The sequence below is a fragment of the Carica papaya genome, chromosome 5, assembly GCF_054855325.1.
Source record: "Carica papaya isolate Zhongbai chromosome 5, ASM5485532v1, whole genome shotgun sequence".
Classification (NCBI taxonomy): domain Eukaryota; kingdom Viridiplantae; phylum Streptophyta; class Magnoliopsida; order Brassicales; family Caricaceae; genus Carica; species Carica papaya.
The window spans coordinates 19359034-19371602 of NC_142313.1; the positions used below are offsets into that span (position 1 = coordinate 19359034).

A 12569-nucleotide genomic window follows, 5' to 3' on the forward strand; every position below is an offset into this window, starting at 1 on the left:
TAGTCAAGCGTGCTTGGGCGAGATTAGTTCTAGGATGGGTGACCTCCAAAAAAGTCCTCGTGTTGAACACGTCTTTTTGTAGACGGGGTGTTAAATGTTAAGTGTGATCGGAGCCACAATCTGTCGGTGTGAGCCACGGGGCCTGAAAATTTTGCTTAATATTTTTTGTGCATTCATTTATAGTTCACCACGTGATAAGAGTGTCATTACGAGTATCTTACATAGTATAACAATGAAAAATGACGTACGGCGGGCGATTCATTCATTTGGACGTGAGTCGAGGTGCCGGGGTATTTCGCTTGATATTAGAACTAGAAACAAAGGTGTGGTGTGTTCGCACAATGAAACAAATGACGAGAGGGGGGAGGGAAGGAGAAGGGGTATATGTATTTGTAGTGTTTGGGCAGAAGTAGTACTAGGATGGGTGACTTCCAAAAAAGTTCTTATGTTCCACTCGTTTTTTTGCTGACGGGACGTTAAACATTATGCGTGATCAAAGCCATTGTCCCTCGGAGTGAGTCGCAACGCCAAGACATTTTTCTTAATATTTTTCGTGCATTCATTTATAGTTCGCCACGTAATAAGAGTGTCATTGCGAGCATCTTACATAGTAGAATAACAAAAAATGAGGTGCAGGGGGTAGTCCGTTCATCTGGGCATAAGTCGAGGCGCCGGAGCATTTTACTCTATATTAGAACTATAGGCAGAGGTGCGGTGTTCGTGCATAGCGAAACAAATAATAAGGGGGGAGGGAGGGAGAAGGGGTATATGTATTTGTAGCGCAAAATAGAAGAGGTGCGATCATACTATCACTAATGCACCAGATCCCATCGAACTCCGTTGTTGAGCGTGCTTTAGTGAGAGTAGTACTAGGATGGGTGATCTTTTAGGAAATCCTCGTGTTGCGCCCGTCTTTTTACAGATGGGGTGTTAAACGTTATGCGCAATAGGAGCCATAGTCCGCCGGCATGAGTCGTGGCGCCAGAATATTTTGCTTAATATTTTTCATGCATTCATTTATAGTCCACCACATGATAAGAGTGTCATTACGAGCATCTTACATAGTAAAACAATGAAAAACGAGTTACGACAGGCAGTCCGTTTATCTAGGCGTGAGTCGAGGTGCCCAGACATTTTGCTTGATATTAGAACTAGAAATAGAGGTGTAGTGTGCATGCATAGCAAAATAAATGACAGGAGGGGGGAGGGAATGAGAAGGGATATATGTATTTGCAGCATGAAATAGAAGGGGTGCGATCATACCAACACTAATACATCGGATCCTGTCGAACTCTGTAGTGAAGCGTGCTCTGGTGAAAGCAATATTAGGATGGGTGACCTCTTGCGAGGTCCTCGTGTTCCACCCGTCTTTTTATGGACGGGGCGTTAAATATTACGCATGACCAGAGCGACAGTCCGCCAGTGTGAGTCGCGGCATTGGGACATTTTGCTTAATATTTTTCATGTATTCATTTATAGTCCATCACGAGATAAAAATGTCATTACGATTATCTTACATAGTAGAACATGAAAATATAGTTGTGGCGGGCGGTTTATTCATCTGAGCATGAGTCGAGATGGTTTGGCATTTTGCTTGATATTAGAACTAGAAATAAAGGTACGGTGTGCGCGCATAACAAAATAAATGATGAAAAAGGAGGTGCGGTGGGTGCTTCATATAGACATGAGTCGAGGCATCGGGGCATTTCGCTCGATATTAGAACTAGAAGCAGAGGTGAGTTGTGCCCACAGCGAAATAAATGATGGGAAGGGAGAGGGAAGGGGAAGGGGTAAATGTATTTGCGGCGCAAACCAAAACGATTGCGATCATACCAGCACTAGTTCACTAGATCCCATCAGAACTCTGCAGTCAAGCGTTCTTGGGCGAAAGTAGTACTAGGATGCGTGACCTTCTGGGAAATGCTCGTGTTGCACCCTTCTTTCTACAGATGGAGCGTTAAATGTTACGCGGGACCAGAGCGATGGTCCGTCGGGGCATTTTGCTTAATATTTTTTGCACATTCAATTAAAACTAATCACGTGATAAGAGTATCATTGCGAGCACCTTACATAATATAACAACAAAAAATGAGGTACGGTGGGTGATCTGTTCATATGGGCATGAGTCGAGGCACTGGGGCATTTCGTTTAATATTAGAACTAGAAGAAGAGGTGAGGTACGAGCACAGCGAATCAAATGACGGGAGGGTAGAGGGACGGAGAAGGGGTATATGTATTTACAGCTCAAACAAGAAAGGGTGCTATCATACTAGCACTAGTTCACCGGATCCCATCAGAACTCTGCAGTTATGCGTGCTTGGGCGAGAGTAATACTAGGATGGGTTACCTCCTAAGAAGCTCTCGGCTTTCGTGTTGTATCCTTCTTTTTTCAGACTAGGCGTTAAACATTACGCGGGATCGGAGCGACGGTCAACTAGTTCATTCCCAAACGTGAGTCACGGCGCGAAGGCACTTTTTTTAATATTTTTCGCGGATTCAATTAAAGCCCATCACGTGATAAGAGTGTCTGCAAGCATATTATATAGTAGAACAACAAAAAATGAGGTACAACACTATCCGTTCATATGGGCATGAGTGGAGGCGCCGGAGTATTTTGCTTGATATTAGAATTAGATGCAGAGGTAAGGTGCGCGCACAGTGAAACTAACAACGGGAGGGGACAGGAGGAGAAGGGGTATATGTACTTTTGGCGCAAACTAGAACGGGTGCGATCATACCAGTACTAGTTCACTGGATCGCATCTGAACTCCGTAGTTAAGCGTGCTTGGGTGAGACTAGTACTAGGATAGGTGATCTCCTAGGAAGTTCTCGTGTTGCACCCTTCTTTTTGTAGACGGAGCATTAAACATTCAACTGGACCAGAGCGATGGTCCGCCGGTTCATTTGCAAATGTGAGTCACGGCACCTGAGCATTTTTTTTAATATTTTTCCAGCATTCAATTAAAGCCCATCACATTATGATAGTGTCATTGCGAGCATCTTAAATAGTATAACAACAAAAAATGAAAGGCAGCGGGTGATCCGTTCATATGGGCATGAGTCGAGATGGGTCATTCGACTGGAACTATGGTCCACTGGTTTATTCGCAAATGTGAGTCACGGCGTTGGGGCATTTTACTTGATATTAGAATGAAAAAAAGAGGTGCAGTGTGCACGCACAAGGAAACAAATGACGGGACGGGAGAGGGAAGGAGAAAGAGTGTATGTATTTGCAGCGCGTAATGAAAAAGGTGCGATCATACCAGCACTAATGCACCGAATCCCATCAGAAATCCGTAGTTAAGTGTGCTTAGGAGAGAGTAGTACTAGGATTGTTGACCTCCTAGGAAGTCCTCGTGTTGCACCCATTTTTTTGCAGATAGGTTGTTCGACGTTACGCGTGAGTAGAACTATAGTCTGCTGTTTTATTCATAAATGTGAGTCACGGCGCTGGGGCATTTTACTTGATATTAGAACGAGAAGAAGAGGTGCAGTATGCACGGATAAGGAAATAAATAAGAAAAGAGGGGAGAAAAGGAGGAGTGTATGTATTTGCAGCGCGGAATGAAACAGGTGCAATCATACCAGCACTAATGCACCGGATCCCATCGGAACTCCGCATTTAAGTATGCTTGGGTGAGAGTAGTACTAGGATGGGTGACCTCCTGGGAAGTACTCGTGTTGCACCCATGTTTTTACAGATAGGTTGTTCGACGTTGTGCGCGACTGGAACTATAGTCTGCTGGTTTATTCGCAAATATAAGTCACGGCACCGGGGCATTTTACTTGATATTAGAACGAGAAGGAGAGGTGTAGTGTACATGTACAAGGAAACAAATTACGGGAGGAGGGAGGGAAGGAGGAGGAGTGTATGTATTTACAACGCAGAAGCAAACAAGTGCAATCATACCAGCACTAATGCACCGGATCCCATAAGAACTCCAGAGTTAAATATGCTTGGGTGAGTGTAGTACTAAAAGTGGTGACCTCCTGGTCGTGTTGCACCCATTTTTTTGTAGATGGGTCGTTTAACATTATGCACAACTAGAACTATGGTCCGCATATTTTTTTGCAAATGTGAGTCATGGCGCCAGGGCATTTTACTTGATATTAGAACGAGAAGGAGAAGTGCAATGTGCACGCACAAGGAAACAAATGACGGGAGGGAGAAAAGAAGGAGAAGGAGTGTATGTATTTGCAGCGCTGAATGAAACATTTGCGATCATACTAGCATTAATGCACCGGATCTCATTAGAACTCTGCAGTTAAGTGTGTTTGGGTGAGAGTACTACTAGGATGGGTGACCTTTGGGAAGTTCTCGTGTTGCGCCCGTCTGTTTCTTAATATTTTTCGTCCAGCCATTTATAGTCCACCACGTGACAAGAGTGTCATTACGAGCATCGTAAATAATAGAACAAGCAAAACAAAGGTGCGGTGGGTGGTCCGTTTATCTGGGCATGAGTCGAGACAACGGGGCATTTTGTTTGATATTACAACTAGAAGCAGAGGTGCGGTGTCCACACAGAATGAAACAAATGATGGGTGGGGGGAGGGAAAGAGAAGGGGGTATATGTATTTGAAGTGAGGAATAGGACGGGTGGGATCATACTAGCACTAATGCATCGAATCCCATCATAATCTGCAGTTAAGCGTGTTTGGGCGAGAGTAGTACTAGGATGAGTGACCTCCTGGGAAGTGCTTGTGTTACACACGTCTTTTTGCGGACAGGGCATCAAACATTACGCGCGATTGGAGCCATAGTCTGCTAGTTCATTTACCGCCTTGAGTCGCCGCGCCGGGGCATTTTGCTTACTTTTTTTTGTGCACTCATTTATAGTCCACCACGTGATAAGAGAGTCCTTACGAGCATCTTACATAGTAGAACAACGAAAAAAAAAGGTGTGGCGGGTGGTCTTTTAATCTGGGCATAAGTCGAGGTGCTTGGGCATTTTACTTGATATTAGAACTAGAAACAGAGATGCAGTGTGCGCGCACAGCCAAAAAAATGGCAGGAGAGGGGAGGAAAGGAGAAGGTGTATATGTATTTACAATGCGGAATGGAAGGGGTGCGGTCATACCAGCACTAATGCACTGGATCCCATCAAACTATACAGTAAAGCATGTTTGGGCGAGAGTAGTACTAGGATCGGTAACCTCCTGAGAAGTCCTCGTGTTGAACTATTTTTTTGTAAATGGGGCAGAAAATGATACAAGTGATTGAAGCCACAATCTGCGAGCATGAGTCGCGTCACCAGAAAATTTTGCTTACTATTTTTTCGTGCATTCATTTATAATCTACCACGTGATAAGAGTGTCATTACGAGCATCTTACATAGTAGAATAAAGAAAAATGAGGTACGACGGGCGATCTTTTCTTCTGGCATGAGTCGAGGTGTCGGGACATTTCGCTTGATATTAGAACTATAAAAAGAGGTACGGTGTGCGCGCACAGCGAAAAAAATGAAAGGTAGGGGGAGGGAAGGAGAAGGGGTATATGCATTTGAAGTGCGGAATGGAAGGGGTGCAATCATGCTAGCTTTAATACACCGGATCCCATCGAACTCCGTAGTTAAGCGTGTTTGGGCGAGAGTAGTACTAGGATGGGTGACCTCCTGAGAAGTTCTCTTGTTGCACCCTTCTTTTTACAGATGGGGTGTCAAACGTTAAACACGATCGAAGCCACAGTCTGCCAGCATGAGTAGCGACATTAAAACATTTTGCTTAATATTTTATGTGCACTTATTTGTAGTCCACCACGTGATAAGAGTCTCATTACGAGAGTCTTACATAGTAAAACAACGAAAAAAGAGGTGCAAGGGGCCTCCGTTCTTCTGGGTGTGAGTTGAAGTGACATGGCATTTCGCTCTATATTAGAACTAGAAGCAGAGATGTGGTATGCCCGTACAGCGAAATAAATGATGGGAAAGGGGGTAGTCTGTTCATCTGGGCGTGAGTCGAGGCGCTGGAGCATTTTGCTCTATATTAGAACTATAAGCAGAGGTGTGGTGTTCGCGCATAGCAAAACAAATAACAGGGGGGAGGGAGGGAGAAGGGGTATATGTATTTGTAGCGCAAAATAGAAGAGGTGCGATCATACTAGCACTAATGCACTGGATCCCATCGAACTCCGTAGTTGAGCGTGCTTTGGAGAGACTCGTACTAGGATGGTTGATCTTTTGGGTAGTTTTTGTGTTGCGCTCGTCTTTTTACGGATGGGGTGTTAAACGTTATGCGCGATAGGAGCCATAGTCCGCCGGCATGAGTCATGGCGCCAGATTTTTCGTGCATTCATTTATAGTCCATCACGAGATAAGAATGTCATTACGATTATCTTACATACTAGAACAATGAAAATAGAGTTGTGACGGGCGGTCTGTTCATCTGTGCATGAGTCGAGATGCCTTGGCATTGTTCTTGATATTAGAACTAGAAATAGAGGTGCGGTGTGCGCACACAATAAAATAAATGATGAGATGGGAGAGGGAAGGAGAAGTGGTATATGTATTTGCAGCGCGGAATGGAAGGGGTTCGATCATACCAACACTAATGCATCAAATTCCATCGAACTTCGTAGTTAATCGTGCTTGGGCGAGAGTAGTACTAGGATGGGTGATCTCCTAGGAAGTTCGCATGTTGCACCCTTCTTTTTGTAGATGGGGCGTTACGCGGGACTAGAACGACAATCGTCAGTTAATTCGCAAACATAAGTCACAGCGCTGGAGCATTTTGCTTAATACTATTCATGCATTAAATTATAACCCACTACGTTATAAGATTATTATTACGAGCATCTTACATAGTATAACAACAAAAAAGGAGGTGCGGCGGGTGTTCCGTTCATATAGACATGAGGCGAGGCACCGAGACATTTTGCTCGACATTAGAACTAGAAGTAGAGGTTCGTTGCGCACACAGTGAAACAAATGACGGGAAGGGAGAGGGAAGGAGAAGGGATATATGTCTTTGCGGCACAAATTAGAAGGGGTGCGATCATACCAGCACTAGTTCACGAGATCCATCAGAACTCTGCAGTTAAGTGTGCTTGGGTGAGAGTAGTTCTACGATGGGTTACCTCTTGGGAAGCACTCGTTTTGCACCCTTTTTCTTTTTACAGACAGGGCTTTAAATGTTACGCAGGACTGGAGCGACAGTCCGCCTGTTCATTCGTAAATGTGAGTCACGGTGCTGAGGAATTTTGCTTAATACTTTTCGTGCATTCAATTAAAGCCCATCACGTGATGAGAGTGTCATTGCGAGCATCTTAAATAGTAGAACAACAAAAATTGAGGTGCGGCGGGCGATCCGTTCATATGGGCATGAGTCGAGGTACCTGGGCATTTCACTCAATATTAGAACTAGAAGCAGAGATGAGTTGCGCGCACAGCGAAATAAATGACGGAAAGGGAGAGGGAAGGAGAAGTGGTATATGTCTTTGCGGCGCAAATTAGAAGGGGTTTGATCATACTAGAACTAGTTCAACGGATCCCATTAAAACTCCGTAGTCAAGCGTGCTTGGGCGAGAGTAGTACTAGGATGGGTGATCTCTTGGGAAGTGCTCTTGTTGCACCCTTCTTTCTACAGATAGGATGTTAAATGTTATGCGGGATCGGAGCGACGGTCCGCCTGGGCATTTTGCTTAATATTTTTTGCACATTCAATTAAAACCAATCACGTGATAAGAGTGTCATTGCGAGTACCTTACATAATATAATAAAACAAAACGAGATGCGATGGGTGATCCGTTCATATGGGCATGAGTCGAGGCACCGGGGCATTTTGCTTAATATTAGAACTAGAAGAAGAGGTGAGGTGCGCGCACAGTGAATCAAATGACAGGAGGTGAGAGGAAAGTAGAAGGGGCATATATATTTGCGGCACAAATAAGAACGGGTGCGATCATACCAACATTAGTTCATCGGATCCCATCAGAACTCTGTAGTTATGCGTGCTTGGGCGAGAATAGTACTAGGATGGGTTACCTCCTGGGAAGCTCTCAGCTCTCGTGTTGCGTCCTTCTTTTCTTAACTGGGCGTTAAACGTTACGCGGGACCGAAGCGACGGTCCACCGATTCATTCGCAAATGTGAGTAACAGCGCCGGGGCATTTTGTTTAATACTTTTCGCGCATTCAATTAAAGCCCATGACATGATAAGAGTGTCTGCGAGTATATTACATAGTAGAACAACAAAAAACGAGAAGCAGTGGTGACCTCCTGGGAAGTCCTTGTGTTGCACCTATTTTTTTCAGATGGGGAGTTCGACATTATGCTCGATTGGAACTATGGTCCGCTGGTTTATTCGCAAACGTGAGTCATGGCGCCAAGGCATTTTACTTGATATTAGAACGAGAAGGAGATGTGCAGTGTACACGCACAAGGAAACAAATGATAGGAGGGGGGAGGGGAGGAGAAGGAGTGTATGTATTTGCAGCGGAGAATGAAACATGTGCGATCTTGCCAGCACTAATGCACCGGATACCATCACAACTCCGTAGTTAAGTGTGCTTGGGAAAGAGTAGTACTAGGATGGGTGACCTCTTAGGAAGTCCTCGGTTGCACCCATTTTTTTGCAGATGGGTCCTTCAACATTTTGCGTGACTAGAACAATTATTCGCTAGTTTATTCGCAAATGTGAGTCACAGTGCCGGGACATTTTACTTGATATTAGAACGAGAAGGAGAGGTGCAGTGTGCACGCATAAGGAAACAAATGAGGGAAGGAGAGAGGAAAGGAGAAGGAGTGTATGTATTTACAGTGCATAATCAAAAAGGTGCGATCATACCAGCACTAATGCACCGGATCCCATCAGAACTCCGCAGGTATCGCTTTGGCGAGAGTAGTACTAGGATGGGTGATCTCCTCGTGTTGCACTCATTTTTTTGCAAATGGGTCCTTTGACATTACGCGCGACTGGAACTATGGTCCGCTGGTTTATTCGCAAATGTGAGTCATGGTGCCGGGACATTTTACTTGATATTAGAACGAGAAGGAGAGGTGCAGTGTGCACGCACAAGGAAACCAATGACGGGAGGGGAGAGGGAAGGAGAATGAGTGTATGTATTTGTAGCGCAAAAGGGAACAGGTGCCATCATACCATTATTAATTCACCGGATCCCATCAGAACTCCGCAATTAAATGTGCTTGGGCGAATGTAGTACTAGGAGTGGTGAACTCCTGGGAAGTCCTTGTGTTTCACCTATTTTTTTCAAATGGGGCGTTCGACATTAAGTGCGACTGGAAATATGGCCCGCTGGTTTATTCGCAAATATGAGTCACTACGCTGGATCCCATCAGAACTCCCCAGTTATGTGTGCTTGGGCCAGAGTAGTACTAGAATGGGTGACCTCCTAGGAAGTACTCATGTTGCACCCATTGTTTTGCAGATGGGATGTTCGATGTTACGCGCGATTGGAACTATGGTCCGCTAGGTATTCGCAAATGTGAGTCACGGTGCAGAGACATTTTACTTGATATTAGAACGAGAATGAGTGGTGCAGTGTGCACGCACAAAGAAACAAATGACGGGAGGTGGGAGGGAAAAAGAAGGAGTGTATGTATTTGCAGCGCAGAATGAAATAGGTGCGATCATACAAGGACTAATACACCGGATCCCATCAGAACAACGCATTAAAGTGTGCTTGGGCAAGCGTAGTACTAGGATGGGTGACCTCCTTGGAAGTACTCATGTTACACCCATCTTTTTAAAGATGGGTCACTCGACGTTACGCGCGACTGGAACTATGGTCCGCTGGTTTATTCGCAAATGTGAGTCACAACACCAGCGCATTTTACTTGATATTAGAAGGAGAAGAAGAGGTGTAGTGTGCACGCACAAGGAAACAAATGACGGGAGGGTGGAGGGAAGGAGATGGAGTGTATGTATTTACAGCGCGGAATGAAACAGGTGCCATTATACCATGACTAATTCATCAGATCCCATCAGAACTCCGTAGTTAAATTTGTTTGGGCGAGTGTAGTATTAGAAGCAGTGACCTCCTGGGAAGTCCTCGTGTTGCACTCATTTTTTTGCAGATGGGTCGTTCGACGTTATGCGCGACTGGAACTATGGTCCGCTGGTTTATTCGCAAATGTGAGTTAAGGTGTCGGAGTATTTTACTTGATATTAGAAAGAGAAGTAGAGGTGCAGTGTGCACGCACAAGGAAACAAATGACGGGAGGGGGGAGGGAAGGAGAATAAGTGTATGTATTTGCAGCACGGAATGAAACAAGTCCGATCATACCAGCACTAATTCACCGAATCCCATCAAAACTCCACAGTTAAGTGTGTTTGGGCCAGAGTAGTATTAGAATGGTTGACCTCCTGGGAAGTATTCGTGTTGCACCCATTTTTTTGCAGATCGTTTGACGTTACACGCGACTTGAACTATGGTCCACTGATTTATTCGCAAATGTGAGTCATGGCGCCAATGCATTTTACTTGATATTAAAATGAGAAGGAGATGTGCATTTTGCACGCACAATGAAACGAATGACGGGAGGGTGGATGGAAGGAGAAGATGTGTATGAATTTGCTGCGCGGAATGAAATAGGTGCCATCATACCATCACTAATTCACCCGATCCCATCATAACTCTGCAGTTAAATGTGTTTCGGTTAGTGTTGTACTAAGAGCGGTGACCTCCTGGGAAGTCCTTGTGTTTTATCTATTTTTTTCAGATGGGGCGTTCGACGTTAAGTGCCACTGAAACTATGGTCCGCTGGTTTATTTGTAATTGTGAGACACGATGCCGATGCATTTTATTTGATATTAGAACAAGAAGAAGAGCTGCAGTGTGCATGCACAAGGAAACAAATGACGGGAGGGTGGAGGAAAGGAGAAGGTGTGTATGTATTTGCAACGTGGGATGAAACAGGTGTGATCATACCAACACTAATGCACCGAATCACATCAGAACTCCGCAATTATGTGTGCTTGGGCGAGAGTAGTACTAGGATGGGTGACCTCCTGGGAGGTACTCTTGTTGCACCCATTTTTTTCCAGATGGGTCATTTGACGTTACGCACGACTGGAACTATGGTCCGCTGGTTTATTCGCAACTGTGAGTGACAGTGCCGAGGCATTTTACTTGACATTAGAACGAGAAGCAGAGGTGCAGTGTGCACGCACAAGGAAACAAATGACGGGAGGGGGGAGGGAAGGAGAGTGAGTGTATGTATTTGCAGCACTGAATGAAACAGGTGCCACTATACCATCACTAATTCACCAGATACCATCAGAACTCCGAAGTTAAGTGTGCTTGGGTGAGAGTAGTATTTTGATGGGTGACCTATTGGGAAGTACTCGCGTCACACCTATTTTTTTATAAATGGGTCGTTCGATGTTACGCGCGATTTGAACTATGGTCCGCTGGTTTATTCGTAAAAGAGAATCATAGCACACGGGAGGGGAGAGGGAAGGAGAAGGAGTGTATGCATTTGCAACACAGAATGAAAAAGGTGCGATCATACCAGCACTAATGTACCGGATCCCATCAGAACTCCGTAGTTAAGTGTGCTTGGGAGAGAGTAGTACTAGGATGGTTGACCTCCTGGGAAGTCCTCGTGTTGCACCCATTTTTTTGCAGATAGGTTGTTCGACGTTACATGCGAGTAGAACTATGGTCTACTCTTTTATTTGTAAATGTGAGTCACGGCGCTGGGGTATTTTACTTGATATTAGAACGAGAGGAAGAGGTACAGTATGCACGCACAAGGAAATAAATGAGAAAAGAGGGGAGGAAAGGAGAAGGAGTGTATGTATTTGCAGCGGGGAATGAAACATGTGCGATCATACCAGCACTAATGCACCGGATCCCATCAGAACTCCGCATTTAAGTGTACTTGGGCGAGAGTAGTACTAGGATGGGTGACCTCCTGGGAAGTGTCGTCTTGCACCCATGTTTTTACAGATAGGTCGTTTGACGTTGTGCGCCACTGGAACTATAGTCCGCTGGTTTATTCGCAAATATGAGTCACGGCACTAGAGCATTTTACTTGATATTAAAACGAGAAGGAGAGGTGCAGTGTGCACGTACAAGGAAACAAATTATGGGAGGGGGGAGGAAAGGAGGAGGAGTGTATGTATTTGCAGGGCAGAAGCAAAAAAGTGCGATCATACTAGCACTAATGCACCGGATCCCATAAGAACTCCGGAGTTAAATATGCTTGGGTGAGCGTAGTACTAGAAGTGGTGACCTCCTGGTCGTGTTGCACCCATTTTTTTGTAGATGGGTCGTTTGACATTACGCATGACTGGAACTATGATCCGCATGTTTTTTCACAAATGTGAGTCACGGCGCCGAGACATTTTACTTGATATTAGAACGAGAAGGAGATGTGCAATATGCACGCACGAGGAAACAAATGACGGGAGGGAGGAAAGAAGGAGAATGAGTGTATGTATTTGTAGCGCAGAATGAAACATGTGCGATCATACTAGCACTAATGCACCGGATCTCATTAGAACTCTGCAGTTAAGTGCGTTTGGGCGAGATTACTACTAGGATGGGTGACCTTTGGGAAGTTCTCGTGTTGCACCCGTCTGTTTCTTAATATTTTTCGTGCATCCATT

At 44.9% G+C, this 12569-nt stretch overlaps 10 pseudogenes; all 10 read left to right on the forward strand.

Moving 5' to 3' along the window:
• Positions 1-1819: 1819 nt before the first annotated feature.
• On the forward strand, positions 1820-1938 carry LOC148254423 (5S ribosomal RNA; annotated as a pseudogene).
• Positions 1939-2724: 786 nt separating this feature from the next.
• Positions 2725-2843, forward strand: LOC148254424 (5S ribosomal RNA; annotated as a pseudogene).
• Positions 2844-3571: 728 nt separating this feature from the next.
• On the forward strand, positions 3572-3690 carry LOC148254425 (5S ribosomal RNA; annotated as a pseudogene).
• A 1829-nt stretch (positions 3691-5519) lies between these two features.
• On the forward strand, positions 5520-5637 carry LOC148254426 (5S ribosomal RNA; annotated as a pseudogene).
• Positions 5638-6982: 1345 nt separating this feature from the next.
• Positions 6983-7100, forward strand: LOC148254427 (5S ribosomal RNA; annotated as a pseudogene).
• Positions 7101-8442: 1342 nt separating this feature from the next.
• On the forward strand, positions 8443-8560 carry LOC148254428 (5S ribosomal RNA; annotated as a pseudogene).
• Positions 8561-10870: 2310 nt separating this feature from the next.
• On the forward strand, positions 10871-10989 carry LOC148254429 (5S ribosomal RNA; annotated as a pseudogene).
• A 464-nt stretch (positions 10990-11453) lies between these two features.
• Positions 11454-11572, forward strand: LOC148254430 (5S ribosomal RNA; annotated as a pseudogene).
• Positions 11573-11778: 206 nt separating this feature from the next.
• Positions 11779-11896, forward strand: LOC148254431 (5S ribosomal RNA; annotated as a pseudogene).
• Positions 11897-12420: 524 nt separating this feature from the next.
• LOC148254432 (5S ribosomal RNA) lies at positions 12421-12538 on the forward strand (annotated as a pseudogene).
• Positions 12539-12569: the final 31 nt, after the last annotated feature.